Below are 26,267 nucleotides of genomic sequence, written 5' to 3'. Positions count from 1 at the left end.
TTCTCCTTCTTCTGAGTTTTACTATGGACTCATGGATTTATTTTTCATTGAATGTATTATGACCTATTCTGTCACTATTCATGTTGATGGTCAAATTGTCCAAGATGTGGCAGTGGGAGCTCCTTCAAACCAGCTCCAGTATTCTTTCGATATGACTCTATCAGTGTTTAAGCACTTCCTTCCTTTCTTGAACAAGATGTTCTAGTCTACCTTGTGTTTTCCCTATCCCAACCGTTTCTGGAATCAGTCATTTCTCCAAGGAAACCTGGTTCCTTTTGGTGGGAGATGGTATTTAGAAACACTGTCTTTGAGCTTGTTATTGCTAGCTATGATTACCTTGAGAATCTGTTATTTTTAATAGATTTGTCCATGTTATAGCTATAAAAACTGTACCAATGAAGACTTTATTGAATTAGAGATTAACTCTTCAAGAGTACAATCAGGCATTTAGTAAGCATTTGAAAAGCTTTTGAGTGGCTTGGAATGTAACATGTACCTAGTAAATATTGATAAACGAATGAATAAATGGCCTTGATTATGGGGTTTGCTTGGTTTGCTAGGAGGAGAATTTGCCCAGGTTGTAGGGAGTGGGGGAGATTGGGGTCAGTCCTTATATGTGTATTTATATATGTATTTTATCTACATTTTCAGTCTGTAGCTCTCTCTCCTGTTATTGAGAAAAATCCAGATTCCCACCTCCAGACCTTCTATAAACTCTTATGGCTGTTTTCCCAGGAAGTGTTCCATGGAGCCTTTAACTTCTCATTTGTGGTTCTCAGTGCATCCCTTCAGACTTGCGGAATGAGATAACTTATGCTGAAAAGAATACTTGAAAAAGAAATATTTTTCCTGGTTTTACAAAACAGCTAGCTAAGGAATATAATTTTTTCACAGATGAAGAGAATCCAGTTAAAACGAAGCTAGCAATACAGATTTCAGAGCTCTTGAGATTCTCATATATTTAATATCTATTCTGAGGAACAAGGATTCAGTCACAACCACTCTTTGAGGATCTATTTACTGTCAAAGTGTAATTGGATTTTGATATAGCAGTTCATTTTGGTGGGGGTGGGGAAGGGAAGGTGATTACAAAATAACAAACAAAATGTAAGCAATGGTACCTTTGATTTTGTTTCCTCCTCCTGGATCTTTACAGATACTGGGAATAAACCCCTTATCCCCGACAGTGGTCTTAGAAAACAAGGCATACACTTCAACTACTTCTGCTGTGAATAATCCATTGAAGCCAAACAGTATTATACTAGATTCATCAGTGTTCACACAAAGGTCATATCCTTACATATCTCTTTGAATTTGTGGGACGCATATGGTGTACCACTTCTATAGAAGAAATATTTTCATTTTAGAATTCAACTTTTGTAACCTTTGGCAACATGTAGTATCAATGGCTCTTTGTTGTTAAAAAAAAAAGTAAAACTGTAAGCTATCCCCAAGGATGTGCAGGGCGTTGCTATAGCAACAAAATCTGCCTCCCAGCACCACAAGAGAAGCTATGAATAAAAGATGGTGCTCTAAGGACAACAGAATAGAAGAGGCTGTTTCGATCCTTCTAATACCTGAAATTTGCTGTTATTTTGTTAAATGCAAAATAAAACTCTTGGGAAAAGGCTCAGTTCACTAGAGGGATGAATTTCTATATTGTACTTCAGATGTCATGGGGAAAAATACACACTTTCTGAATAGAGTCAGCCCACGGTAGGAAGACCAGGGAGGGACCAAAATATTTGATTTATGGGGTTTTTTTGTTGTTTAGTTTTTTTAATTTGGATGAAAGAATTCAAAGACAAGCATGTTACTCAGACACACAAAATGGGACTATTTTAAATTTGACCCAACATAGTCTTCTGGTTCTATATTTAAATATAAGCACACTTTACATAAAATATATGGCAAAACAAAGTGCTGTAATTTCAGCTTGCATTGTCTATTCTGTATCCAATTATTTTCATGTGTACCCACTTTGGTCATTGAGTTCCAGCTCCTAGTGGCTTCACCATAGCTGCCTATCTACCTACCAACCTAGCTATGTTTTATGATACTGGGTATTTTAGGACCCAAATCTTAGGGTGATGGCTAAAGGTTTCAGATGACGCAGAAATGAATGAACTTTGAATCTCTCTCTCTCTCCACACACACACACACACACACACACACACTCACACTCACACACAATATACATATGTATATGTGTATATCTTTTCACATCTATCTTTATATCTTACTTAGTTTTTAAGAAACGTATTTTTTATTGTGTAAAGTTATTGGTGGGTGAACTGTTATTCTGAAAAGAGGTAAAGAACTCACCCCTCTGTAAGTGCTTATTTTCAATATGTTAAGAGCTAAATTAAACTGTTGCCAGAGATATGACTATCAGAGCAAAGGGATAGCTATGGACTAAATTCTGTCCCCCCAACCCCCAAATTCATATCTTGAAGCCCTAACCCTGAATGTGACTCTATTTGGAGACAAGACCTTTATGGAAGTGGTTAAGGTTAAATGAGGTCATAATGGTAGGACCTTGATCCAATAGGATTAGTGTCCTTGTAAGAAGAGAAGGAGAGACAAGAGCTTTCTATCTCTCTGTACACGCACTGAGGAAAGGCCGTGTGATCACACAGTGAGAAAGCAGCCCTCTAAGAGTCAGGAAGAGAGGCCTCACCAGGAACTAACTATGTTGGCACCCTGATATCAGACTTCCCACCTCTAGAACTGTGACAAAATAAGTGTAAGCTACTTAGTCTATGGCATTTTGTTATGGAAGCCCAAGCTGACAGATACAGGTTTTAAAACATTCGGTATGATTACTTAATTTTCTTTCAGAGTCAAAGTTTAAGGGGGAACAGGTATGCACATGATTCTCAAAGTTTTTCTAGGACTGGTTTTTTGATACTGTCACCTTGGCAACTTTACACAATTGGGGATATGAAAGTTTCTAATACAGTTATTAACTGTGTCTTTAAAAAACACTATTTTGGCTATGAAACCTAGAAAATAAGACTTTTTGTTTTAGTTGAAATAATTTTCCCACGGATTTTATGAATAGATACAATTGTAGAAGCTTAACAAAAGGGTAGCATTTTGTTTTTCAACTCTATCTTAATTTAGGTATGGATAGACTGCATTTGGGAAGGATGGATTAATAGACTCTATATCAGTACTAATGAGAGTAAATTCTGGATAACCATTGTCAAAATTTCAGAGATCTTTTTTCTTGTTCAGTGTTTTCTTCTCCTTGTTTCTCCCCATAATTCAAAAGCTCCAGGAATTTTTTTTTTTTTTTGATTAGCAAGGAGTCTATTCGATTGACCTGGTTATATGACTTGGTTGTTTCTCCTGGTATTAAAGCTAAGCAGTGTGCTAAAATGTTAATAATGGGTGGTGAGAACACAGATGATTTTTTTTTCTCCTTAACTTTCCCACTTATTTTCTAAAGTTTGTATATTAAGCACTCATTACTTTCATCATGGAAAATAATAAAGTTGAAAAATACTAGGTGTTAGAAGAGCTTGTAAAAATCCTGTCTTCTTTCAAGAAGAATTTTAGGTGGTTTACAATAAAAGACATTTATACAATAAAGCTAAACAAACTGGGAATTAGAAATCTAAAAGCACAAAAAGAAGAAGGAAGTAAATACTCTAGCCGTGAGATTTAGTATAGTTACGGTAACTGAACATTAAATTTAGCTCTGAGCTTCCTTACAGCCAAGAGAAAAATAGTGGATTAGAAAATTCTCATTATCTGATCAAAAGAAAGTGTACCAGCTAAGTATACTTAGTAAAAGAACATTTTTTTCCTTGTTAAACTCCTAAAAGGAACTTTTCATAGTATGTTCTATTTGTATAAAACATAAAAAGAATATTTTTATATGCTTGTAAATATAGAGAAAATGTCTGGAAGCTACGCAGGAAACTATTGATGGTAATATAAAGTTGTCAGACACTTTTGCTGCCTAGCACACTTTCCCCTTATTTTGATAACAGTGTCCCTCTTCCTTAAGGGAACTGCTCCTCTTCTATTTCAGTCATGAGTTTCTGGGTGCTACCAACCGCAGTACTCTCTTGACCCAAACCAAGCTAATCAGAGCATGTCCCTGGGATTTTTCTAAGGGAGAAAAAAAAATCCCTTTTCCTGTTGGATGACTGTGATGCAAGGCTATGTTCCTCCAGTCACCCGAAGCTCTGTCCTCCACCACTCGAGAAAACTAAGAGAATAACTCTAACATCCATGCAGAAGCAGAGACTAGAAGTTCACACACCAGGTTCATTCCCTGGGGCCCTTGGTACCACCCTGGTTTCAGCAGTGGTTGTTTTGATTCCTTGCCCTACCCTAGTGGCCTTCAGTTCCTCTCCTGCATTTAACTTCCTTCAAACTACAGGTCTGTTGCTTGCAATGGAAAGAATCTTGACTACTTGAGCTGGAATTGTGTGGGCAGAAAAAGAAGGATATGGGAGCCTTTATATTGCTTGAAAAAAGATTTTTTTAAACAATAAGCGCATATTATATTTATAATAAAAATACAAATAGAAATAAAAACAAGAAAAATGTTATCATGAAAAAATTCATATAAGGGACATTATACAATACAGAGGACAATATCTCCAGAAAAGCAAATGCACTGGGCCTTTATTCATGTGTATTTCTTACGTTGAGCTTTGCTGCAGGCTGAGAATAACACTGAAGTGGTACTCGGTGAAGGAACTAAGCTAATGTGGTGCTCTCCATTAATACTAGAATAGCCTGTAAAAAAGCATTCTACATTCCTAAGCTGAGGAGTGGACAGAGAACAAATCTCAGGCTGTCAGCCTATCAACCTAAGGGCCTTTGACTATTCCAGGTGAACTTCTGTGATGAGAAGTTAAGTGTGCATATACTGTCGAAGACACAGTGATATGCTTTGGATTGTAGAGGAGCAGATGGTGGGGGTGACATTATTTTATGAAAGATGAAGATAATGCTCAATTGTGTTTTTACCTAAATAAAAGGTCACCTCACTTGCAAATGGAGGTGGGTCACAGAGGTCCCTGAAGGTGAGGCCAAATTTTCTTCAAGAGGCAACTTCAGATCTGCTCGAATCCTTGTAAGTACTTTACTGAGCTCTTAGGGTAGCTTAAGATGGATGCAGCACGTCACAGGGGAGAGAGACTTGAACTAGTTTACACTTGCCCAGTATGACTCACTGACACGTACAACCTTAGCAACATCCTAGTTCTGGGTTCCCCTCGAGCAGCTGTAGATACAGAGATCCACCTGCTTTTTGGACTAATCTGTCTGGAAGTACTTCAAAGTCAATATGTCTGTAATTGAACTCAGTGTATATTCCTGATAACGTGTCTGTATTTCTTTATTACCTCTCTAGTTTTAGGGTACCTCTATCTAGTCACCCAAGCTGGTAATCTGGGAGCCATTCTAGATTTTTCCCTGTCTGTCACTGCCAATATACAATTGCCCCTCTCTTAGATATTTATAGATTTTGTCTTCTCCTCTGCATCTCCACAACCTCTGTTTTTGGTTCTGTGCTAATTATTTCTCATAGGATTGATTGATTAATTAATTCGACCAGTATTTATTGAGCATATGTCACGTGTCAAGCACGTGCTAGGCTCTGAGGATTCAGTGGTGAGCAAACCCAACAGTTCCTGCTCTCATGAAGCTTATAGTATAGGGAGTTACTGCAATATATCTCAACTGGTGTCCCTGCCTTTAGAATACATGCTCAGTCCATGAGCTTGAGCTCTTTTCTAAAATTCAAATGCAAAAATGCAAATCCGATTTAAATTAATTGCTTTTGGGATAAAATACACACTCCTCAGCTTGGCACACAAGTCACTCATGACCTGGCTCCTGCCTCTGTCTTCAGGATCATTTTTTCACTATCATAGCACAAAGAGTGACTAAAGAGTGACCCATCTTCCAAAGCCACTGCTGAAAATTAGTCTCCTTATTTTATACCAGACCTCGTAGAAGGGTAAAATCATGAGGCAATCTGTATTTATTAAAAAGATATGGAAAGAAAATATATTTCTTTCTCTCTCCATTTTAAAATTTTGTATTCAGTTCCTTGGCTTAGAAAATAATGGATTCAGGTACTTGATTTGGAAGTTCCTTTGTCCTTTGTTAAGCACGCTCTTAAAAATGAAAGAGGATTTGCAGATAAATTATTAGAACAAATAAGAGATTTCATCAATGTTATTGGATGCATGTTCAATATACAAAAAAATTAGAAAATATAAGAAGCGATGTCATTTGTAAGAGCAACAAAAACTTCAAGGTACTGAGAACATATTTGGCAAAAGATGTGTAAGACCTTAATCGTGAAACTTTACTAAAGCTATAAAATAGAATTAAATAAATGGCGATATGAACAAGATTATGAATGAGAAGACTCAATATTGATGTCATTTCTCTCCAAATTAATCCATAAAGTCAATTTATTCTCATAAAAATTCCAAGTTTTTTTAAATCTTGAAATTTGACAAGTTGAAACCAAAATTCATATGGAATTATAAAGTGCCAAGAAGAGCTAAAATAATTCAAAGAATAAATTGGGGGAGGTATACTCTGTTGGATAATAAGATTTAATGGGAAGTAATAGCAATTGAAGCAGTGTGATATTGGCACAGGACAGGCAGTTAGACCACATACATCAATACATGTGTGATATTGTGTGTAACAGAGATGGTAGGATAAATCAATAAGGAAAGTACAGATTTTTTTTATAAATGATACTGAGACAATTGGCTATCTGTATGGGAAAAGAATTGGATTTTTATTTCACATCACATGCAGAATTAAATTCCTAAAGAGAATTAAAGATCTAGAGAGAAAATAAAACTTTAAAACATGAGAATATCTTTAATCTATAGGCTAAGAAAGAATTTCTTACATTAAAAGCACATCAGGTAGGAAAATGAATATATTAACCATATTAAAATTTGTATGCAAAAGGCATTATAAAGTTAAAAGTTAGCCATTTTGAGTAAATATCTGCAATACATTATCTGACACTGAACTCACTGTTACTGAAAAATGTGCCTGAATTTATTTCCTGTCTGGATGAAGAACATCACTATGTACCTAGTATCCCAAGCTTATAACTAGTATATGGAATAAATTAAGGGACAAGTCAATATGAAAAATAAAAACAACTTCACAAAAAAGGGCAAATGATACAAAAAGCCAAATCATAGAAGAAACCCTAATAGTTAATATACGAAAGACATTTCAGCTTCACCAATGATAAAGTAAATGCAATTAAAACAATAAGGTACTGTTCATGCACATCAGACTGGCAAATTTTTACAAAAATTTTACAAAATGCTGGTAGTACTAAGAATTGGCAAGAATGTGGTGAAAGAGGGCCTGTCATATGATGGAAGTAATTTGGTAAGACCTGATAAAGTGGAAGATGTACAGCCTTTAGCGGTTCCCTGGTGGAGCAGTGGTTAAGAATCTGCCTGCCAATGCAGGGGACATGGGTTCGAGCCCTGGTCCGGGAAGATCCCACATGTCGTGCAGCAACTAAGCCCGTGCGCCACAACTACTGAGCCTACGCTCTAGAGCCTGCAAGCCACAACTGTGAGCCCACGTGCCACAACTACTGAAGCCCACCCGCCTAGAGCCCGTGCTCTGCAACATGAGAAGCCACTGCAATGAGAAGCCCGCGCCCCTCACAAAGAGTAGCCCCCACTTGCCGCAACTAGAGAAAGCCCCACAGAGAAATGAAGAACCAAAGCAGCCAAAAATAAATAAATTTATTTTAAAAAAAACCTCTCATAACATTGTTGCATTGTTGTAATGGCAAAAATTTGTAACATCTGAAACTTCCTTGAGGAAATATGTAAAAAGAAATTTATACATTCCTTTCTCAAGGAAGTTTGGACTGGGTAAATGCATGTCTTAGTCTGTTTGGCTGCTGTAACAAAACACCACAGACTGTGTAAGGGTATATTGTATAAGACTACTATAAGAGTAGCTTATAGACAACAGAAATTTATTTCTCACTGCTCTGGAAGCTGGAATCCCAAGATCAGGGCGTCAGCATGGTCACCTTTTGGTGTGGGCCTTCTTCCTGGTTCATAGCTGGCACCTTCTCCCTTTGACCTCATGTTGTGAAAGGGGCTAGGGATCTCTCTGGAACCTTTTTTATAGGACACTAATAATTCCATTCATGAGAGCTCCACCCTTGTGGCCTAAGCACCTCCTACAGGCCCCACCTTCCAATACCATCACGCTGGACGTTAGGGTTTCAAAATATAAAATTTGGAGGGATACAAACATTGAGACCATAACAATGCATTATTGTATATTCACATATTTAATGTAATTACTGATATTTGGGTTATATATACGCTGTTTATTTATTTTGTATTTGTTTCATGTTCTTCCTTTTTTTCTCCTTTTTTGACTTTCATGAATAAAATATTTTAAATTATTTTATTTCCCCCCTTATTATCATTAGTTTCTCCCTCTTAATGCTATTCTTTTAGTGGTTATTCTTGAGATTACAACAGATATCCTTGACTAAATAGATCTATTAAAAATTAGTACTCTTACTCTCCCCAGTCAATACAAGGTCTGTAGAATACTTTATCCTATTTAACCCCATTGCCTTTTATGCTATTGTTATCATTTATTTTATCTCTACATATAATTTTAAACCTACATTATAATTTTATAAAGTCAATAATCATTTGAATTTAACCACATATTTACCTTCTCTTGCTCTTCATTCTGTCCTATATTTCTGTGCTTACATCTGGAATCTTTGTACTTTTGCCTGAAGAACTCATTTGAATATTTTATTTTTAGTGTGGGTTTTTTGGCAATAGGTTTTCAGTTTTTATTTGCCTGAAAATATCTTTGTTATAATTTCTAATTTGAAAGATACTTTTGTTTGGTGTGTAATGCCAAATTGGAAGTTATTTTCTTTCTGCACTTTAATGGTATCATTCCATTTTCTTTGGTTTCTTTTTTTTTTTTCTCTTGACTAGTCTTATTATTTTTTCTTTAAAGGAAATGTGTCTGTCTTCTCTGGCTACTTTTTTTTTTTTTTTTTTTCGGTACGCGGGCCTCTCACTGCTGTGGCCTCTCCCGTTGCGGAGCACAGGCTCCGGACGCGCAGGCTCAGCGGCCATGGCTCACGGGCCCAGCCGCTCCGTGGCATGTGGGATCTTCCCGGACCGGGGCACGAACCCATGTCCCCTGCATCGGCAGGCGGACTCCCAACCACTGCGCCACCAGGGAAGCCCTTCTCTGGCTACTTTTAAGATGTTCTCTTTGACTTTAGCTTTAAACAGCTTTGCCTGATGCATGTAAGTGTGATTTTCTTGATATTTATCCTGCTTGTATTTAGAGAGTTTCTCTAATCTATGACTTGAGATCTTTTGTCAGTTTTTGAAAATTCTCATCCGGTTTCTGAATCATTGTTTCTTACCTCTTCTCTGAAACTTCAGTTATAGAGATGTTTGCAATTTTACCACATCCTACATATCTGTTGTGCTCTTTTTGTACTTTTCTTTTTTCCCCTCCGTGTTCTAGTCTTGATGTTTTCTATTAACCTATCTTTCAGTTTCCTAATTTCTTCTTCTTCTGTACCTAATATGCCTTTAACTCTGTTTACTGAGTTCTTATTTTCAGCTATTGTATTTTACAGATTCCATTACCATGATGAAAGTCTCCATCTTGTCATATATATTGCTGAAATTTTTAATTCAAATTATTTTAAAATCTATGTCTGATAGCTCCAGTATCTGGATTGCCTTTTGGTCTATTTATTTTCTGTATTTTTTTTTTTTCCCACTTTGCTTTTGGTCATTTTTTTCTATATCCTGGCATGCTAAATAGTTTAAAAAAATGAATGTAGACACTGTATAATAAAAACTGTAAAGGCTCTGGATAATGTTATCCTATTCCAGATAGGAGTTAGTTTTTTTAATGGTAGAGTAGTCATCTTGATCCAATCAGGGAGGAGGCTGATTCAAGGCTGAATTTAAGCCTCTGTGGTGGCTGGTCTATGTCTGTTTTGCTTTACTGCAAAGACGTAGACTTTGGGGAGTCTGAACTGAAAGCCTGAGTTATTTGTCAGATCATCTCTTCCTTCATGGGCCTTGGATTTCAATTTTTATCTCTCTGGTACCAAAAGACAGCCAACAGCTTAGCTCATTTGTGATTCAGGAATTAACAAATCACTCAAGGGGAAAGTGGTGGAGAATTTTCAGCTCACTTCTCTGTGATTCCCTTTTCTCCTGGATCCTGGTTCTTCTAATTCCTGGCTGTCCTAAATGTCAATTTTTATCTTTCTATCCCTGTAAGATTGACAAAAATCTCTGAGCCACTGTTTTCTTCTTGACTGCTTAACCCTGAGCCTTTTGGGAATTGGTAAATGCCTTGAAAGAAAAGGTGATAGGAGGAGTCGTGGTCAGTCCAATGCATCTCCCTTCTCTCAAGGATTAGCCCTTAAGTTCTCGAAGTCTTGATTGCTGTCCAGTGCCTTAGAAAATGACATTTTTTGGGGTAGCTTATTGAGATTTTCTAGTTATTCCTAGCATGAGGGTTGGTCTTATCAAGCTACTCTACCAGAAATTCCTAATCTCTTTTATCAGTTGTTCTTTTCTGTTGCTGATGACTTATATCTGTTTTAAAATGACACTTTGATTCATTATAGTAGCTGAACTCTAATTGATTCATTACTGATAATGTCTACATTAGCAGAGTAAAACTTATCAAAATGAGTAATACTGTTAGAATTTAGTATGGTCAAAGAACTATGCCTGATTCCTGTGGTTAAAGTTTTAAATCACACTAGAATTATTTGTATTACTCCATTTCTCTGAAGAAAGGATGAAACTATTTTGGAAAAAATATTTATAGAATTCATAATGTCATTGAAACTCAGCAATGAGGAAGATTAATTTGTAAAATGTTTCTCCATTAACTTCATTAACATTTTTTGCTCTGGGAATTATTAAAAATTCCCTAATTTTTATTGCTCCACTGGCTAAGAGCAGTTTCTTTATGGCCTGAATTTACTGACTCAAGAAAACCTTATCTAGGAGTCAGATCAGACTTTACCTATACTAAGTACTCTCTATTCAATAAGTCTATAATCTCACCAGTGTGAATTTTATAAAAATTGAGAGGCAATGTGACTTAGTGGAAAAGAACATAGACGAGGAGTTCAGATACCCAGTTTCTAGTCTTGCTCTGCTAGTGATTATTTGATTTGGATCATACAGACTTTTCTGGACCTCTGTTTCCTAATCTGTAAAATAAAGCAGTTAAAGTAGTCAGTGGCTGTGGCAGATTTTATTTTCCAAAGATGGCTTCACAAATCACTCTATCCGATCTCATGTGTTCTTACAGCATAACTGAAATTCTGCTTGTTGAGATGTGGGGTCTATGTTGTCCTCTCCCCACCCCCTACTTTAATCTGGGCAGGAACTTTTAACTATTCCAAACAATAGGGTATGGTAGAACTGATGCTGTGTTACTTCTGAGGCTAGATCATATAAAAGATACAGCTTCCGTTTGCCTCTTTCTCTTTTGGGATACTTGCTCTTGGAACTCAACAACCCAGCTGCGAGGAAGCCCAAATCAGCCCTTGTAGAGAGACCAGATGGAGAGAGATCCACATGCAGAGAAACTGTTTTTCCTGTTTCAGCTTCACCCTGTAGCCTGCCTTCAGAGTTAATGGGTATATCCAATTCTTGGGTCTTCTGTAGAATGGACTGACTTCTTGTTGGCTTTCCTTACCCTAGGCACTTAGTTGCTTTCCCTGGTCCTTTGAGTTAATGGTCATCCATCCTTCTGTTTTTCAGATTCCAAAATTTTGTTTTTATCTCTCATTTGCTATTGTCTTCTCTCCTGTGTTCTTTATCCTTGGGGCTTCATGTCTTTTTATTCCTCTTATTTTGTTTAATAGTGTTGAGAATGAAGCAGAGATAAATGCGTATATTCCACCCTCCATGTTTAATTGGAAGTGTCCTCTTTCCCTTTCTAAATTTTATATTACAAGTCCATTTTCTTCTTTGACCTTCTGCATAATCTTTGAGAGTTTGGACTATAATGACCACTAAAACTTTCTGCAGGGTCAGGTATTTGCTATGATGCTATGATACACTGTTGGGTGCTTTGTTTTAGTAGCCCATGGAGAAACAAATGGGAATTAAAAGATAATCTCCCACACATATATTATCAGTTGACTTACTTTTACTTTAAAATAATTAATAGACTTTGTGGGGTTTTTTTTGTGGGGTTTTTTTTGTGGGGGTTTTTGTTTGTTTGTTTGGTTGTTTTTTTTTTTTTGGTCACTCCACACAGCATGCAGGATCCTAGTTCCCTGACCAGGGATCGAACCCATGCCCCCTGCAGTGGAAGTGTGGAGTCTTAACCACTGGACTGCCAGGGAAGTCCCATAGACTTTGTTTTTTTAAGTAGTTTTAGGTTTACAGAAAACCCGAATGGAAAGATCAGATAGATTTTTTTTTTTTTTATAAAGGTACAAAGGTAATGCAGTAGAGGAAGGATATCCTTTTCAACCAACAGCACTGGAACAGTTGGATACTTGTATACAAACAAACAAAACCCCAAAAACCCTTCTATCTATACTTGTACCATAAACAAATATGAATTCAAAATGGATCATAGACCTAAATATAAAACCTAATCTGTAAAATGTATAGAAGAAAACGGGTATGACCTTGGGTTAAACAAAGATTTCTTAGATACAACACCAAAAATAAAAATTGGTAAGTTGGTCTTCATCAAAATTAAGAACTTCTGCTCTTCAAGAGACACAGCATGAAAAGACAAGCCACAGACTGGGAGAAAATATTTGCAAACCACATGTCTGATGACGGACTTGTATTCAGAATATACTAAGAGCTCTCAAAACTCAACAATAAAAAAACAAATAACTCAGTTTTTAAAAGTGGGTAAAGTATTTAAACACACTTCATCGAAGAAGATATATTATGACAAAGAAGCATATGAAAAAATCCTTACCATCTTTAGTTTTTAGGGAAATGCAAATAAAAACTACAATGAATACTCCCACATATTTATTGGAATGCAATACATTAAAAGGGTTGACCACACTAAGTGTTGGTGAGGATATGGAGCAAGTGGAACACTCATACGTTGCTGGTGGGAATGTAAAATTATATAAACATTTTGGGAAAGCAGTCAAACATACGCTTACCCTATGTCACAGTCTTTCCACTCTGATGTATTTACTTAAAGTGAAAGCATATGTCCATATAAAAAAGTGTACACAAATGTTCATAGCAGCTTTGTTTGCAATAATCATAAGCACTGGCAAACAGTCCAGACGTCTGCTGACAGGTGAATGGATGAACTGTTGCACAGGCAAACAACGGAATACTACTTAGCAGTAAACAGAAGTTAACTATTGTTACATGAGCAACATGTGGCAACCATTTTTAGTTTTCTTGAGGAACCTCCATACTGTTTTCCATCCACATTTCCAACAACAGTGTAGGAGGGTTCCCTTTTCTCCACACCCTCTCCAGTATTTGTTATTTGTAGATTTTTTAATAATGGTCATTCCGACCAGTATGAGGTGATACCTCATTGTAGTTTTGATTTGCATTTCTCTCATAATTAGTGATGTTGAGCATCTTTTCATGTGCCTGTTGGCCACCTGTATGTCTTCTTTGGAGAAATGTCTATTTAGGTCTTCTGCCCATTTTTCAATGGGTTGTTTGTTTTTTTTGTTGTTGAGCTGTATGAGCTGTATGTATATTTTGGAAGTAAAGCCCTTGTCAGTTGTATCATTTGCAAATATTCTCTCCCATTCTGTAAGTTGTCTTTTCATTTGGTTTATGATTTACTTTGCTGTACAAAAGCTTGTAAGTTTAATTAGGTCCCATTTGTTTATTTTTGCTCTTATTTCTATTGCCTTGGGAGACTGACCTAAGAAAACATTGGTGAGATTTATGTCAGAGAATGTTTTGCCTATGTTCTCTTCTAGGAGTTTTATGGTGTAATGTCTTATATTTAAGTCTTTAAGCCATTTTGAGTTTAGTTTTTGTGCATGGCGTGAAAGTGTGTTCTAACTTCATTGATTTACATGCAGCTGTCCAACTTTCCCAGCGTCACTTGCTGAAGAGACTGTCTTTCTTCCACTGTATATCCTTACTTCCTTTGTTGAAGATTAATTGACTGTAGGTGTGTGGGTTTATTTCTGGGCTATTACATGAGCAACACGAATAAAACTGAAAATCATTAGGCTGAATTAAAGAAGCCAGACTAAAAAAAGTACGTACTGTATGATTTCATTCATATAAAATTCTAGAATATGTAAGCTAATCTGTAATGCTAATGGTTGCCTGAGAATAAGGTGTGGCAGGAGTAGGAAGGAGAGATTATAATGGGGCAGGAGGAAACAAGAGCGATCCCCTAAAAGGGATGATGGCTATGTTTGTTACCTTGATTGTGGGTGATGGTTTTACTTGTGCATACATATGTTAAGGCTTACCAAATTGTACACTTTAACCATATGCAGTTGTTTTAATGTTAATTATACCTCAGTAAAACTGTCAAAAAAGGGCAACCATTTATGTCTTGTATATCTTTGAGTATTTTGCATTTATTAAAATTTTTATTTATTTTATTTGTAAAGGTTATACTCCATTTATAGTTATAAAATATTGGCTGTATTCATGTGTTTACTATATATCCTTGTAGTTTATTTTTATTTTTTTTTAATATACTTTATTTTTTCAAGCAGTTTTAGGTTCACAGGAAAATTGAGTAGAAAGTACAGAGATTTTCCCATATACTCACTGACAGACCCCACACACATACACAGTCTCCCTTACCAGAGTGGTAATTTTTTTTTTAAGATTTATTTAAATATTTATTTTATCTGTTTTTGGCTGCGTTGGGTCTTAGTTGCAGCACACAGGAGCTTCACTGAGGCACGCAGGATCTATCATTGTGGCGCGCAGACTTCTCTCTAGTTGTGGCGCCCAGGCTCCAGGGTGTGTGGGCTCTGTAGTTGTGGCGCGGGCTTTCTAGTTGAGGTGAGCGAACTCAGTAGTTGTGGCGTGCGGGCTTAGTTTCTCTGTGGCATGTGGGATCCTAGTTCCCTGACCAGGGATTGAACCTGCATCCCCTGCATTGTAAGGCAGATTCTTCACCACTGGTCCCTGTAGCTTATTTTATACATAATGGTTTATACCTCTTAATCCTCTACCCCTATATTGCCCCTCCCCCTTCCCTCTCCCCACTGGTAACCACTAGTTTGTTCTCAATATCTGTGAGTCTTTCTTTTTTGTTATATTCACTAGTTTGTTATATTTTTAGATTCCACATATAAATGCTATCACAGTATTTGTCTTTCTCTGTCTGCCTTATTTCACTTAGCATAATACTCTCCAAGTCCATCCATGTTGTTGCAAATGGCAAAATTTCATTCTTCTTATGGCTGAGTAGTATTCCATTTTATATATACACCACATCTTCTTTATCCATTCATTTGTTGATGGACACTTAGGTTGCTCCCATATCTTGGCAATTGTAAATAATGCTGCTATGAACATTGGGATGCATGTATCTTTTCAAATTAGTGTTTTTGGGGGTTCTTTTGAATATATACCCAGGAGTGGAATTGCTGGGTCATGTGGTAGTTCTGTTTTCAGTTTTTTGAGAAACATCCATACTGTTTTCCACAGTGGCTGCACCAGTTTACATTCCCACCAGGAGTGTATGAGGGCTCCCTTTTAGTGGTTTTGAGGGGGAAAAAACCCCAAATTAAATGAGAAATGCTGTCTCTGACGAGTTAAAAGTTGTCATTAGAAAACACTCCACTAACTTGGAGTGTTTCTTGCCTCTTCTCATTTGGAAATATAAGGTGATGACTAAAAACTACTCAGTATGCTTGCCAAATTGAAGTTGATTAACCTCTGACCTTTACACATCACTTAATGAGGCAGCATGCACGCTGGTATGTCAAAATGCTGAGTTTGAGATAATTCCTTTTCTGGAGCTCTTTGTTTTGCTCCCAGCCCACCTAATTTGACTCTTGTCGCGCTGCATGTGAGGCTGGGGGCTTTATGTGCATCCCAGTCAGTCACAGTTGTTGGCAGAAGCAGCGTGGTGGGGAATGATAGTATCGTGGGTTCTCATGTATAAAAAGATGCATGTGATCAACAGAAAATAAAATTTCCTTTTGTCTCTGGTGAGTCCAATTTAGCAATTATTACGGTATTTGAGGAAAATGTCAATGTAGTCATTTTGTTTAGATTATTTTGTGTCTTGATGAGCTAAGAAAAGAGACCGAATGCCGAGATGGGCGGTGTGTGATAGCGAGCCGACTGAATTTTCTGTGCTGTACACAAAGACTGAAAGCAAATTGCCCACAGATTGAAATAATTTCCATGGGGTCACAAATGTCAACAGCATCTTTCAGAATTGGTTTTCTTTTTAAAACTGGGAGTTGCTTTCATGATGTTGTCCAGCTATGAGAACGAGCCTCGCATAAAACACATTTAGAGCCTTTGGAGGACAACTCGAAGCTCATGGTGATATGTCATCCTTTTATATTATTTATTTCCATCACCATTATCATCGTGATCATCACTGTCATCATTAAATATTTATTGATTGTCATGTGCAGAGATTTTTAAAAAACCCCACAGAAACTATACATTTAAAACAACGTGAAAATTAAGGACTCCCTTTATATAGTTTTATATAATCATGCGACGGGTCTATATATGATAAAATATTGTAGTTCTCACATAAGCAATGGCAACAGTGGCTCATGACTGTTAGTGTGAGGTTAAAGAAAATCCTTCTAGAATCTTCCTATCTTTATTATTTAAAGTTGCCTAAGGGACTAGAAAGGATCTTCAAATGGAAGCCATAATTTGGGCCTTAGTTTCATAGGAACTACTTGCTGTGTAGGAGAGGCCATGACGTAAGGTGGCCTTTTCTTATTCATTCATATGATCGAGATAAAAAGTATAAACTTAGAGGGAAAAGACCACTCTGTAATCTGTCTCACATCTTTTAGCCTGGATGCATTCACTTCTGGCATGCATTCATTCAATAATACTTATCGAGCAGCTACTATCTAGGAATAGATATAGATAATAAGAAGTTGCTTTGGAGAACATGACAGCACAGAGGTGGGATCTAGGTATTATAAGAGGCATAGAGGAGGCTCCTTAGCTTCATCTTGTGGGTGCTGGTGGTGCTCAGAAAAGGCTTTCTTGAGGAAGTGATACCTCAACTAAGATCTAAAAGGTGAGTAAGACTTAACAAGGCAGAGGGAGTAAGGAGGTAGAGAAAGGTCGCGGCAGAGGCCAGCACACATGAACTCTCAGAGGAGAGAGAGGGTGAGCCGGGCACTTTTTCAGAACTGCATGGGGTACAGAATTAGTGGAGGAGTGGTGAGTCATGCGGCTCGGGAGGCAAGCAGGTGCCAGAGCAAGGCCTAGTACACAAGGTCACTGGACTAGCATATAGAGTAGTATAAGCAGGGAATTCACTTGTTGAGAATTTTAGTTTAGAAAGGACTTAATGTGTTTGATGAGAAGAAAAATAATTAGATTTGAAAGCAGATGATTACAAAATGCTACAGTGAAAACTTGTTAAATATATGAATGTTAGTAAATGTACTATAATTTAGCCCCTTCTAGATGTACGTTCCAGATAGTTTTTATTCTGTCACATTGTAATATGCCTTCTGAAGTAAACTCATAGTCACATATGAATATACTATTTAGAATTTAAAACCACAGGTAGTAGTCTACTTCCCCTGGCGGTGAGGGAGACAGAAGCCTCTCCCATTTCACTGAACTGGGGAAGAGCCTCCATGCATCAAACACATTCGTAGCGTCCTCACAAACCCAGGCTCCAGGAAAGCCAACTGAAAGGGAAATAGAAACAAGGGCAGAATCCTGTAATATCTACTCATCTTGTGAGTTGGGTTTGTATTAATTTGGAAATTAATTAGGAAAACTCAGTGCATTTGGGAAATGGAAATTAGGGCTAGAAGTATCTGTATTTTGAGGTCAAGTTTTCCACATAACTCTGGAAAGCAAAGCTATAGCCAATGCCTGAAGTAGTTACTTCATGGATTCAGCAAACATTTGTGAGTACAAACCATGTGCCAAGCAAGGTGCCAGAAGGTTGAGTGAACCAGGCAGATACAGGCTCTGTCCTCGTGGAGCAAACGGTCAGTCTGACCAACTAGAAAGTGGGATGCGGGGGTGGTAGAATGTTCTCACAGTCAGTGCGAAACTTCCCAATGCCTGGGGCAGTAGTGTGCTTGAGTAGAGGAAGGTGGTTTGGATACCTCACTCTAGTTCTGAAGAATCCCTGGAAATTCTCCAATCTATTTTTATGTTCAATGAGCTTCTAACTCTTACTTGACCATCAGCACTTTATTCTTTTGTGATCTGGCTTCTTGTATCAATTGTAGTTTTTGAATATATATATTTTCCCCCTGCAAGCTAGGCGTTTTGCTGCACAACCTTTCCATTGCGGTGGTAGGAGGGTTGACTCAGAAGTATTAGACCCCCGTAGGATTAAGGGAGAGGCTGGGAGGTGGAGTTTAAATGAACTCTTTTTAGAGAGGCTGTGAAGCTTGGACATCCTGGGTACTTGGTGATTCCTGGCAGTGGTCAAGCCTCAGACTCTGTTAAACAGCACAGTTTTTGTTCCCTGAATAAAAGTACTTTTCAATTACTATTATTATTATTTTTGCTTTGCAAAATTGTTGTAGATTAAACCAAATGACAGGCTCTGTGGTTCTTAATATTTTCCTTAAATCACATCTTATTGGCCATGCCAAGTCGCAGGATCGTTTTGCAGAGTAGGCTTTTTAATTAATTAGATAGGTATTAAGCGGGGCCTATACCTTAGGTTTACCACACTAAGGCCTGTGTGGACCTGTATCTTAAAAGCACTTTATGCGTCTTTGATGGGAATAGAATCATCACAGGTGGTGAAATGTCATAGAGGTGACTTGTTTTAATTTCTTTGATTTTATCCGGTAATGAGATTTGTTTGAGGGTAGATCTAGATATGGGAAGGCAAAAATGTAGCTCTGCAGTGTCATGAACGTGTTATGTTTCCTTTCTTATTACTGGAAAAATAAAATCTTCTCTCTTCTAGCACACTGCCAAGAAATTTGCCCCCTTAGCTTCTGGGGCTCTCTGATGGAAAGTCATAAGCAGCAAAATGATACGTGTGTTAAGTTATTTGATACACTGTAAGGAAAAAAAGTATTTCGCTAAAGTTGGCTTCTGTAAGCTGCATGTCTGAACAGCTAATCTTTTTCATAGAGAGGAAACTGTATTTTGTATGATTATGGACCCTAACAATTCAAATCCATTTGCTCCCTCTTGTTTCTGCATGATTCGTGGACATGGATGCTTTTCTTTAAGGCTATGCTGCAGGTGTGCACAGCGGTGATGGCCTTAAATGCTTCTAAGACTTCATTAGCGGGACATTACAGACACACAGGAAATCCTCTTGAGGTAGGGTTCACTATTTTGCCATGCCTGATATGCTTCAGGCATGGTTTCTCCACTTTAGAGAGAAACTGGCATAGAAGGTGGCTGTGTGTATCAGCAGAAACCTCTGAACATTTACATAGAGATGTAGGCACAGTGTGACACATGGACCCTGTTTGATTGAAAATATTGTCACTTTTGTTTCCTATTTTACAAAACCCCCAAAAAGTGATTTAGTGGACAGAGCCTAGGGGGTCCACAAGGCATAAGGATAAATGACCTCTATCTGACAGTATCATAATTACAGAGTGTTTAATAATCCTTCATGACTCTATATGCCAAAGCTCTTGTATACTCTTAGAAATTATGATCTCAGAAACCCCAGCACAATCAGTTGTTTCTTTATGGCATCACTGGGCAGTAAGCTGTGGAAAACAGTTCTGCAGCTCAGGCTTTGGGTTGGAAAGAGCAGTCTAAGGCATGGACTTACCACTCACTAGCTGTGAGATCCTGGACACGTCCTTTTTTGCTTTTCTTTGACTTCTCTGTGCTTTTGTTGCCTCATCTGTGACACGGGGATAACAAGAGGACCCATCGAAGAGGGCAGGTGTGAGGATTAAATGGAACAGTCTAGATAAAGCACTTAGAATGGGACCTGGCACACAGGGCTGCTCCTGTCAGCCTCTTACCTGCCTCCCTGGCTCTGGGGAAGAAGACCTTCTTTGTAAATGTGCTTGTCGTGCCCTTTCAATAAGGAATTTGTTTGCTTGAAGATAAAAGCTGTGGCAGATATTAGCTCATGTTCTCAGAGCCAGGGGGCCCAAGCAGCAGCAGGGTGTGATGGAGGATGCCTTGGCGGGGCTCAGAAGACAGCCTCTGGTTCAGGGTTAGAAGCTAACGGTGTGACTTTAGATTCTCTGCACTTAATTCCTCACCTATCCAGTGCATAGCAACCTGGAAGTATTTGTCTAGATTAAGGAATGAATCTGTAAAGTGAAGTGATTGGATGGAACGATTGAATCCAAATCCTCTTTCAGGGCTCCCATTCCTAATGGAGAAAGTTCCTCAATGACAGGACATCTGCTCTAACTCTGCCAAATGGACTTTTTTTTTAATGTTTTTTTTTTCATTGTGGTAAAAGTCACGTAATATAAAACATAGTATTTTAATCATATTTAACTGTACAGTTCAGTGGCACTAAGTACATTCACACTGTTGTGCAACTCTCACCATCATCCATCTCCCAAAGTTTTCACCTTCCTAAACTGAAACTCTGTCCCCATGAAACACCAACTCCCCATTTCCCCTCCCCACCCCCAACCCACCCCGGCCCCTGGCATCTACCAAGGTATTTTCTGACTCTATGAATTTGTGCCACTTCCAGTTGGTTCGATTGACATGGGCAACAGTTTGGGGTGATGTTGTGCTTATGGGAATGGCAGTGGCTTAAGAAAGTAGCTACAGAGGGATAGATAGATGGTTTTGTCAGAAGATGCTATGAAAAGAACTTTGATAGACAATCAGCCCTATACTTTCATCTCCCCCAAACCATGGGCCTGTTTTATATTCTTATTATTCTCTTTAGCTAGGAATAAGTCCTCTCAAACTTTGCTTTATATGTTTATTTGGATTATTCGGTAATTCCTTTCTTTTTTTCTTTCTTCAAGATTGCCTTGATATTTTAACCCAAATATGGGTCTCCCAAATATGTGAGAGATCTGTTTCTCCCACGTCCATCATACTAGTGTGTGTGAGGTTGCCAGGATCATCATCTATAGACCCTGAGCTCCCTTGTTCTTCTAGTGAAAATCAACAGGAACGATTCACTTAATGAAGCAGGGTTGAGAGAAGAAAAAGGAACCAGAATGGTGAGACATGAACTTTGGGCTGGGTCTGGTGATGTCAGCATTTTAAGGAAATAAAGTTGTTATTTAGATATATATAAAATAATATTTAAAGAAAGACCTATCAGGGACTGTATAAGCCCTTTAAATGCATCACCTCACTTAATTGTCAAAATACCCCGTGAGGTAAGTGCTACATTTATCCTCATCTTACGGATGAAGAAAATGAGGCACAGAGAGATTGAGTAATTTGCCCAAGGTCACACAGTAGATGGTAAAACTGGGATTTAAATTCAGAAGGTCTTGCTCCAGATCCTGTGCCTTAGTACAGATAAAACTTACATATATGGCACAGTCTCATTGTCCTCAGCTCAGGCAACATGGAACCGGGTGTTGTAGGAGCCCTGCATCTTGAACAATACCCCAAATTATACAGGAGTGTATGGACCTCCACCAGAGCCAAAATAGACCCAGCAAGGACAAGGCTACTTCTGAACCTGGAGTACCCTAGAGTGTCACCCTATATTTCTGTTAGGGACATACTTGCCTTCCCAGGGACATCACTACAGTGATTCAAACCAGCAGCCTCACTCTACTACTTCTCAACCAACTGCTTTCAGCTCCTGTTGAAATGAAACATCACCATCCCATGCACTTTAACTCCAGTGTAGATGGAATGTCCACCCACATTCCAATAATTGTCTTGGTTTTAGGGAGAACTTCAAACTCAAATATATCTGCTCTCTGTCCCCCTTAGAAAATACCATAATCAATAAAAATAATGCCTAGATTCCGCACACTTGTTAGCCTCCTGATGTGGCCCTATGACAAGTACTTGCCAGTGGAATGTGAGCAGGTGGGGGCCACTTCCGAGTCTGGGTCTTAAGACACTGGGCACGCGCTCCTACACATCCTCTTTCCCTTCCTGAGAGCTAGAATACGGCAGCACCTGTGACCCAGCTTTGATCAAGCAGGCATGGATGACACGCTGGAGTCTTCCTATTCAGGACGTGGTCCACAGTCTGTCAGCCTGGCATCATCTGGGAGCTTGTTGGAAATGCAGACTCGCAGGCCATAACCCAGACTGGAAACCAGAATCTACATTTTTGACAAGGGCCCCAGCAGGTTCACACACACATTAAAATCTGGTAAACCAACAACATAGAAATATCCTGGTTCTCTGAGTGATCACATGGACCGTGGCTGCCCTGATAACTGGTCCTCTCATCTCGGGACTGTTATGTGATAAAGAATAAGCATCTATGGTAACCCACCATAATCTGAGGTCTCTTTGTTGCAGTGGCTTAGCCTTCATCCTAAGTAATGCAGTGTTTTTATACTGATTTTAATGTTGAGGAAACTGAGATTTAGAAAGTGTATCATCAGGTGTGGCACATATATACAATGGAATATTACTCAGCCATAAAAAGAAATGAAATGGAGTTATTTGTAGTGAGGTAGATGGACCTAGAGTCTGTCATACAGAGTGAAGTAAGTCAGAAAGAGAAAAACAAATACCGTATGCTAATGCATATATAAGGAGTCTAAAAAAAAAAAAAAGGTTCTCATGAACCTAGGGGCAGGACAGGAATAAAGATGACACGGGGAGAGGGAAGGGTAGGCTGGGACGAAGTGAGAGAGTGGCATTGATGTATATACACTACCAGATGTAAAATAGCTAGTGGGAAGCAGCCGCATAGCACAGGGAGATCAGCTGGGTGCTTTGTGACCACCTAGAGGGGTGGGATAGGGAGGGTGGGAGGGAGATGCAAGAGGGAGGGGATATGGGGATATATGTATACATATAGCTGATTCACTTTGTTATACAGCAGAAACTAACAACATTGTAAAGCAATTATACTCCCATAAAGATGTTAAAAAAAATAAAAAAGAAAGTGTATCATCAGGCCCTTCACAGGAGATAGGATTCAACTTGGATGTTTGGAATAAAGAGATTTTAATCACACGGGTTGTGGGCAGGGTTAAGGATAGAGGGCTACTGTGGGGTCCTCTTTCAAGAAACTTGGCAGTAAAGGGAAGGGAACCAACTGGTAGCTAGAAGTTATAGTTTGGGAATCAAGCCTGTGGGCAGTGAGGAAGGAACTAGTGAAAGAGAAGAGACTGAGGTTAAAGGAGATGATTGATGGGGCCCTGAAGGAGGCGGGGGGCCAGAATAAAAGCAGGGCTTGATGGGAGAGGGATGGTTACTTCTCTGAGACAGGAGGGAAGGAGGGACAGATGTGTGTGGATGAGTCAGTCTGTGATGTGTGTGTGTGACTAGGCTTGAGGAAGCTCGTCCCTTCTCTGCAGAGCAGGAGATGAGGTCTCGTGCAGAGAGAGAAGGGGGCATTTCTTGCAGAAGTTAAGGAGATCTTGTACGAATCAGGTGAGGGAAGATGGTGAACACATGGGGGAAGGCTGTGTCTAGTTTGAAAATCTCTCCTGCTGTAAGCCCCCTGCTTTGTTCCTGGGCACAAAGTGGTTCAATTGGAGAACCACTCTGGTCCAGTAGGAAATTATGCTTCTGATGAAGTGTCTCTGTTAGGTACAGTTTGGTAGAGAATTTCCTCAGAGTAGAACCTGGACAGTGACAGCTTATCCTGAACTATCACGTAACATTTGAGGCACTAAAATTTCATCGTTGTTTCTTTGTCCATTGGCAGAAGCTGCCCAGGTGCTCACCTGGTTGCTTGGAGAGAATGAGGCAATGTATTTATAATAGAGCGGCTGCTTCAGTCTCACTCATTTGAGCCCCTGTTCAGAATTCATATGTGGGAAAATTGTTTGGAAGGTGCTACAACCAGAGTTGGCGGCCAACAGTTCTGTGTATTATGTGCCAGATGGCCTGGAGAGATGAAGACTTGCCCCGGGGGACTCAAGTTGCCCAACACCTACTCTGCAGAATCTGGTCGGGGATGCTTGGGCCTGGGGGATGTTGCCATTTTGTAATCATCTCCATGTTAGCTGGCTTTGCTGGCCAAACCATCAGGCCAGCTGGTGGCTTCTCTTTGGCAGTGGTTTTAAGAAAAGGATTTCTTTTATAAAGACAATGGACTTTTTCATCTATGTTTGAATGGATTTGGGCTCTCTCTGCCACTGCTGAATTGTTTGTCCAATTAAAAAAAAAAAGAAAGTGAACAAGGACACGTAATTCTCAATCTCTCTGTAACTTCTGATTCTAAGTCTACAGGTTAAAAGGGCTCTGCTTTGTACCTGCTGGATATAACCATTTCTGAATAACTTTTTATGTTGAAATATCATGTTGTAAATAGGGATGGGATGATTTTAGAAGCATTGGTTAATGTTTTCACAAGTTTCGCATCAGAAAAGGTTTATACCAGTATAAAATAAGACAAAGCACAAATTACTAGGCATCTAGTCATATAATATTTTTTGGCATGAGTGCAGTAAATAATTTTATATAAATTTTTAGCCTTTTTTAAAATTCCAGGAACAAAATAACTGGGTCATTTTGGGGGAATTATCTTGTTCTGAAAGCTGTTTCTTTTTAACAGAAAAGACAAACTTGATTATCTCATTGTTTATAAAAATAGAAAAAAGTGAATTAAAACTTAGTTAATGGGATAATCCACTGCTTTAGGCTTTCCCTGCATTTCTGGCTAAATAGTGTGTTTATTTTGCTTATGAAAACTTAATTTGCTAGTTATAGGCAGACATATCCAAAAAGAAGCATGCATGAAAAAGGTTCATAGATGTTGTTAAATGGAAAAAGCGAGTTATAATATGTATAGTATGACTCCCAAACCTATAAAAAAAAGTAGTATAGGCATACACAAATACAGAGATATTTGTATGTATGTCAATAATTGGAAGGAATTCTGAGTTTTAATTTCATTTTTCATTGACTCTGTTTTTGCATTTACTGTTTTCCTAAATGGAGTTACTTCTCGTGTGTGGGCAGATGAGAGTAGACTCTTAAGGAACATGATGCTTCTCAGGTGAGGGTGAGGGCTGAAGCCTCCTGATGAAGTTGAAGTGCTGAGAGGTGTCACGGTATTTCCAGGGTGGGCATAATACTGCAAAATTGGAAGCCTGAAATAACTGAACACTATTGCTTCTCTAAAAATAAAATGTATATTCTGTACATTTATTTAGTCTCAATTGTTTTATTGTCAGCATTCTGGATTTGAGGTTTGGATAAAAGTTCACTTATTCAGAAAACAATTATTAAAAATAAAGGGAATTTCGAAGTGATGAATACAAACAGCAATTTGTGAACCTGTGGAAAATGTACTTGATTTGAAGTCAAACAAATCACATCCACTTCATTAACAGGTATTCTAATGAGATGGTGGTTTAGGAAAGAAAAATGGAAAATGCCCAGGGAAGAACGACCATACAGCACATATTGTCACTGTGTATCTTTGTCTCATCTTATACCCATCACAAACATGCATGTTTTGGGGTGTGTTAAATTATTACAGAAGAGGTGCCAAGGGCTGCACAGATTCATAAATAACAGATTATTATAGCAAAGACATTTTATTGCAGCCTAGGAGCCAACACTGTCTGATTTCTGAAGACTTAAAACACACCTACAATTTAGAGTAGGCCTCAGGGGGCTTCCCTGGTGGTGCAGCGGTTAAGAATCTGCCTGCCAATGCAGGGGACATGGGTTCGAGCCCTGGTCTGGGAAGATCCCACATGCCGCGGAGCAACTAAGCCCGTGCGCCACAGCTACTGAACCTGCACTCTAGAGCCTGCGAGCCACAACTCTGAAGCCCACGTGCCACAGCTACTGAAGCCTGCGCGCCTAGAGTCCGTGCTCCGCAGCAAGAGAGGCCACCGCAATGAGAAGCCCGCGCACCGCAACGAAGAGTAGCCCCCGCTCTCCGCAACTAGAGAAAGCCCACGTGCAGCAACGAAGACCCAACGCAGCCAAAAATAAATAAAT

This window comes from Tursiops truncatus, chromosome 2 (genome assembly GCF_011762595.2).
Source record: "Tursiops truncatus isolate mTurTru1 chromosome 2, mTurTru1.mat.Y, whole genome shotgun sequence".
In the NCBI taxonomy this organism is placed as follows: domain Eukaryota; kingdom Metazoa; phylum Chordata; class Mammalia; order Artiodactyla; family Delphinidae; genus Tursiops; species Tursiops truncatus.
The sequence above is the reverse complement of the archived record's forward strand: the minus strand, read 5'-3'. Positions refer to the sequence as shown.